The sequence below is a fragment of the Humulus lupulus genome, chromosome 4 (genome assembly GCF_963169125.1).
Source record: "Humulus lupulus chromosome 4, drHumLupu1.1, whole genome shotgun sequence".
Lineage (NCBI taxonomy): Eukaryota > Viridiplantae > Streptophyta > Magnoliopsida > Rosales > Cannabaceae > Humulus > Humulus lupulus.
Genome location: NC_084796.1, coordinates 91,550,775 through 91,557,863, shown reverse-complemented (window position 1 = coordinate 91,557,863; position 7,089 = coordinate 91,550,775).

Genomic DNA, 7,089 nt, shown 5'->3' with positions numbered 1-7,089 from the left:
CCCACTTAAATCCTAAGCCTTTAAGCATTCTAAGGGCATTTTGGTCATTTGTTCCCAATTCTCGCTAATTCCTCGAGTGTCCCTAATAATTATTGCTTACATCCTGACACATAACTAATCACCAATTTTTTGTCCTCAATGTCAAGACGTCTCCAATATATTTCTCAAATTCCCATAAATACCCTCAGCCTCACCCCGAGCCGAGTATAAATCCCCACTGTGACTTTTTTGCCAATCCGCTCACTAGGATCGTCTCGAGCCACGTGCTGCAAATATATCCACATAATAATGTGGTCTCAACAATTTATCACATATAATTACATTTATGCCCTCAACGGGCCAAGATTATAAACATGCCCTTATAAACAAAACAGGGCCCACGTGCATATTTAATATTCACACAGATGCATCTAATCATATCCATTTACTCATATAATCATGCATGCCACAAAATCATGCATTTAATCATTTATTCACATAAATACCAATTATGCCCTCCTGGCACACTAATCAATGCCCTTAAGCCTTATTAGTAATTTTGGGTCGTTACACCAAGCACCTCAAGAAACCAAGCAAGATGAATGCTCAAAGGATTTGAGTTCCTTCAAGAACCAAGTAAAATGAATGCTCCAGGTTCTAAGGACCTATAGGAACCAAGGAAGATCAATGCTTAAAGGTTCCAAGGAACTCAAGCAACTGAGCAAGATGAATTCTCAAAGGTTTTGAAGACCTCTCATAACCAAGCTAAATGAATGGTAGATGGTTCAGAGGACCTCTAGGAACCAAGAAAAAATGTATGCTCTAGGTTCTGAGGCCCTCTAGTAACCTTGCAAGATTAATGCTCAAAGGTTCTGAGGACCTTAACTAACAAAGAACAATGAGTGTTCAAAGATTTGAAGACCTCAAGGAACCGAGCAAAATGATTTCTCTAGGCTCCAAAGAACTCAAGGGATCAAGCAAGATGAATGCTCAATGTTTCCGAGCATCTCGTGGAACCAAGAAAAAGAATGCTCTAGGTTTTGAAGAATTCAAGGTACCGTGCAAGATTTAGACACAAAAGTTCTGAGGACCTCTAGGAACCAAAAAAAAATGAATGCTCCAGGTTCCGTGGACCTCAAGGTACCTAGCAAGATTAATGCTCAAAGGTTCCGAGGACCTCTAGGAACAAAGAAAAATGATTGCTCCAAGTTTCAATGGCGTCAAGGAACCGAGCAAGATGAATGCTCAAAGGTTCTGAGGACCACTAGCAACCCAGAAAGATAATTTCTTCAGTTTCCAAGCACCTCAAGGAACCAAGAAAGATGAATGCACAAAGGAATCGAGTTCCTTCAGGAACCAAAAAAATGAATGCTCCATGTTATCAGGACCTCTAGGAACGGAGCAAGGTGAATGCTCAAAAGTTCCAATGAGCTCAAGGAACTGAGCAAGATGAATTCTCAAAGGTTTTCAAGACCTCTCGAAACCAAGGAAAATGAATGCTAAAAGGTTGCGAGGACCTCTAGGAACCAAGCAAAATGAATTCTCCAGGTTCCGAGGACATCAATGAACCTTGCAAGATTAATGCTCAATGGTTCTGAGAACCATTAGGAAATAGGAAAAATGAGTGCTCCAGAATTTGAAGACCTCAACGAACAGAGCATAATGAATTCTCCAACGCTTGAAGACATCAAGGAACCGAGCAAGATCAATGCTTAAAGTTTCCAAGCATATCTACGAACCAAGTAAATGGAATGCCAAGGTTTCTGAGGAACTTAAGTTACCGAGCAAGATTAATGCTCAAAGGTTCTGAGGACCTCTAGGAACCAAGAAAAATGAATCTCCAAAGGTTCCGAGTACCACAAGGAACCATCCAAGATGAATGCTTAAAGGTTTTGAGGACCTTTAGGAACCATGAAAAATGAATGCCCTAATTTTCGTGGACCCCAAGGTACCGAGCACGATGAATGATCAAAGGATCCGAAGACCTCCCAGAACAAAGAAAAATTAATGCTAAAGGGTTCAGAGGACCTCTAGAAAAAAGGGAAAAATGTATGCTCTAGATTCTGAGGCCCTAAAGTAACTTTGACAAATTAATGCTCAATGGTTCTGAGCAGCATTAGTAACAAAGCAAAATGAGTGCTCCAGGTTTTGGTAACCTCAACGAGCCGAGCAAAATGAATTCTCCAAGGCCCGAAAACCAAAAGTAATCGAGCAAGATGAATGCACCATGTTTCCGAGCATCTCTTGGAACAAAGAAAATAAATGCCCTAGGTTTTGAGGAACTCAATTTACCGAGCAAGATTAAGGCTCAAAGATTCCGAGGAACTCTAGGAACCAAGAAAACTGAATGCTCAATGATCTGAGGACCTTAAGGAACTGAGAAAGATGAATGCTCAAAGGTTTCGATGACCTTTAGGAACTAAGAAAAATGAATGCTCCAAGTTTCAAGGAATACAGGGAACCGAGCAAGATGAATGCTCAAAGGTTCTGAGGACCTCTAGCAACCCAGCAATATAAAATCTCCAGGTTATAAGGACCTCAAGAAACCAAGCTAGATGAATGCTCAAAGGATTCGAGGACCTGTAGGAACCAAGAATAATGAATGCTCTAGGTTGTAAGGACCTTAAGGAACCAAGCAAGATGAATGCTAAAAGGTTTTGAGGACCTCTAGGAACCAAGCATAAGGAATGGTCCAGGTTCTGAGGAACTCAAGGAACCAAGACAGATGAATGCTCAAAGGTTCCGAGGAACTCAAGGAATTGAGCAAGATGATATCTCAAAGGTTCTGAAGACTTCTTGGAACCAAGCAAAATTAATGCTAAAAGGTTTCAAGTACCTCTAGGAACCAAGAAAAATGAATGCTCCGTGTTCCGAGGACCTCAACAAACCTTGCATGATTAATGCTCTAACGTTATTCGAACCTTTAGGAACACAGCAAAATGAGTGCTCAATGTTTCAAAGACGTCCAAGAACCTAGCAAAATGAATTCTCACAGCTCCGAAGACTGCAAAGAACTGAGCAAGAAGAATACTCAATACTTCCAAGCATCTCTAGGAACTAGGTAAAATGAAAGCTCTAGGTTCTGAGGAACTTAAGGAACTGAGCAAGATAATAGCTCAAAGGTTCTGAGGAGCTCTAGGAACCAAGAAAAATGAAAGCTCTAGGTTCGGGGGACTTCAAGGAACCGAGCAAGATTAATGCTTAAAAGTTGTGAGGACCTCTAGGAACCAATAAAATTGAATGCTCCAAGTTTCAAGGACCTCAAGGAACCGAGCAAGATGAATGCTCAAAGGTTCTGAGGACCTCAAGCAACCCAAGAAGATAAATTCTCCAAGTTCCAAGGACCTCAAGGAACCAAGCAAGATGAATGCTCAAAGATTTCGAGGACCTCTAGGAACCGAGCATAATGAATCCTCCAGTTTCTGAGGACCTCAAGTAATCGAGCAAAATGAATGCTAAAAGTTTCCAAGGAACTCAAAGAATTGACCAAGATGAATTCTCAAAGGTTTTGTAGACCTCTCGGAATAAAGAAAAATGAATGCAAAAAGGTTTCAATGACCTCTAGGAACAAAGAAAAATGAATGCTCCAGGTTCTGAGGACCTCAATGAACCTTGCAAGGTTAAAGCTGAAAGGATCTGAGAACCTTTAAGAACATAGAAAAATGAGTGCTCCAGTTTTCTAAGACCTTAAGGAACCGAGAAAAATGAATTCCCAAGCTCTGAAGACCTCAAGGAACAAAGCAAGATGAATGCTCAATATTTCTGAGCATGTCTAGTAACAAAGAAAAATGAATGCTCTACGTTCTGAGGAACACATGGTACCAAACAAGATTAATGCTCAAAGGTTCCGAGGGCCTCTAACAACCAATAAAAATAAATGGTCCAGGTACCAAGGACCTCAAGGATCAAGCAAGATTAATATTAAAAGGTTCTAAGGACCTTTAGCAACAAAGCAAAATGAGTGCTCTAGGTTTTGAAGACCTCAAGGAAATGAGCAAAAGGATTTCTTCAGGCTCCGAATAACTCAAGGGACCGAGAAATATGCATACTCAATGTTTCCGAGCATCTCTTGGAACAAAGAATATGAATGCTCTAGGTTCTAAGGAACTCAAATTACCGAGCAAGATTAAAGCTCAAAGGTTCTAAGAAACTCTATGAACCAAGAAAAATGAATGTTCTAGGTTCTGAGGACCTCAACGAATTGAGAAAGTGAATGCTCAAAGGTTCTGAGGACCTCTAGGAACCAAGAATTATGAATGCTCCCAGTTTCATGGACCACAATGAACCGGGCAAGATGAATTCTCAAAGGTTTTGAGGACCTCAAGCAACTCAGCAAGATAAAATCTCCAGGTTCTAAGGACCTGTAGGAAACAAGCTAGATGAATGCTCAAAGGTTTCAAGGACCTCTAGGAACCATTCTTAATGAATGCTCCAGGTTCTAAGGACATCAAGGAACCAAGCAAGATGAATTCACAAAGGTTTCGAGGACCTCTAGAAACCAAGCATAATGAATGCTCTAGTTTCTGAGGACCTTAAGGAACCAAGCAAGATGAATGCTCAAAGATTCCGAGGATCTTAAGGAATTGAGCAAGATGAATTCTCAAAGTTTCTGAAAAACTCTCAGAACCAGGAAAAATTAATGCTCAAAGGTTTCAAGGACCTCTAGGAACCCAGAAAAATGAATGCTCCAAGTTCAGAGGACCTTAATAAACCTTGCATGATTAATGCTCAAAAGTTCTTCAAACATTTACGAACAAAGAAAAATGAGTGCTCTGAATTTCGTAGATCTCAAAGAACAGAGCAAAATGAATTCTCCAAGCACCGATGACCTCAAGGAACCAAGCAAGATGAATGGTCAATATTTCCAAGCAACTCTAAGAACCAAGAAAAATGAATGTTGTAAGTTCTGATGAACTTAAGGTACCGATAAAGATTAATGCTCAAAGGTTTTGAGAACCTTTAAGAACAAAGAAAATGAGTGCTCCAGTTTTCTAAGACCTTAAGGAACCAAGAAAAATGAATTCCCAAGCTTTGAAGACCTCAAGGAAAAAAGCAAGATGAATGCTCAATATTTCTGAGCATCTCTAGTAACAAAGAAAAATGAATGCTTTAGGTTCTGAGGAACACAAGGTACCGAGCAAGATTAATGCTCAAAGGTTCCGAGGACCTCAAGGAATCAAGCAAGATTAATACTAAAAGGGTCCAAGGACCTTTAGTAACAACGAAAAATGAGTGCCCCAGGTTTTGAAGACCTCAAGGAAATGAGCAAAATGATTTCTCCGGGCTCCGAAGAACTCAAGGGACCGAGAAAGATGAATGCTCAATGTTTCCAAGCATCTCTTGGGACCAAGAATATGAATGCTCTAGGTTCTAAGGATCTCAAGGTACCGAGCATGATTAAGGATCAAAGGTTTCGAGGAACTCTAGGAACCAAGAAAAATGAATGCTCCAGGATCCGAGGACCTCAAGGAATTGAGAAAGTGAATGCTCAAAGGTTCCAAAAACCTCTAGGAACCAAGAAAAATGAATGTTCCATGTTTGAAGGACCACAAGGAACCGAGCAAGATGAATGCTTAAAGTTTCCAAGCATATCTAAGAACCAAGTAAATTGAATGCTCAAGTTTCTGAGGAACTCAAGGTACCGAGGAAGATTAATGCTCAATGGTTTTGAGGACCTCTAGGAACCAAGAAAAATGAATTCCTAAACGTTCTGAGTACCACAAGAAACCATCCAAGAAGAATGATTAAAGGTTTTGAGGACCTCTAGGAACCATGAAAAATGAATGCCCCAGTTTTTGTGGACCCCAAGGTACCGTGCACGATGAATGGTTAAAGGATCTGAAGACCTCTCGGAACCAAGCAAAATGAATGCTGAAGGGTTCGGAGGACCTCTAGGAAAAAGGGAAAAATGTATGCTCTAGATTCTGAGGCCCTAAAGTAACTTTGACAAATTAATGCTCAATGGTTCTGAACACCATTAGTAACAAAGCAAAATGAGTGCCCATGGTTTTGATAACCTCAAGGAACCGAGCAAAATGAATTCTCCAAGGCCTGAAAAGTAAAATTAATCGAGCAAGATGAATGCTCAATGTTTCCTAGCATCTCTTGGAACCAAGAAAATTAATGCTCTAGGTTTTGAGGAACTCAAGGTGCCGAACAAGATTAAGGATCAAAGATTCTGAGGATCTCTAGGAACCAATAAAAATTAATGCTCAATGATCTGAGGACCTCAAGGAACTGAGAAAGATGAATGCTCACAGGTTTCGATGACCTTTAGGAACCAAGAAAAATGAATGCTCCAAGTTTCAAGGAATACAGGGAACCGAGCAAGATGAATGCTAAAACGTTCTGAGGACCTCTAGCAACCAAGCAATATAAAATCTCCAGGTTATAAGGACCTCCAGGAACCAAGCTAGATGAATGCTCAAAGGTTTCGAGGACCTGTAGGAACCAAGCATAATGAATGCTCTCGGTTCTAAGGAACTCAAGGAACCAAGCAAGATGAATGCTCAAAGGTTTCGAGGACCTCTAGGAACCAAGCATAAGGAATGCTCCAGGTTTTGAGGACGTCAAGGAACTGAGCAAGATGAATGCTCAAAGGTTCTGAGGAACTCAAGGAATTAAGCAAGATGAATTCTCAAGGGTTCCGAAGAGTTCTTGGAACCAAGGAAAATTAATGCTAAAAGGTTTCAAGGACGTCTAGGAACCAAGAAAAATGAATGTTCCATGTTCTGAGGAGCTTAACAATCCTTTCATGATTATTTCTCAAAGGTTTTTCGAACCTTTAGGAACAAAGAAAAATGAGTGCTCAATGTTTTGAAGACGTCCAAGAACCGAGAAAAATGAATTCTCAGAGCTCCGCAGACCGCAAGGGACCGAGCAAGATGAATGCTCAATACTTCTGAGAATCTCTAGGAACCAGGTAAAATGAATGCTCTAGGTTCTTTGGACCTTAAGGTACTGAGAATGATTATTGCTCAAAGGTTCTGTGGATCTCTAGGAACCAAGAAAAATGAATGCTCCAGGTTCGGAGGACCTCAAGGTTCTGAGCAAGATTAATGCTTAAAAGTTTCAAGGACCTCTAGGAACCAATAAAATTGAATGCTCCAA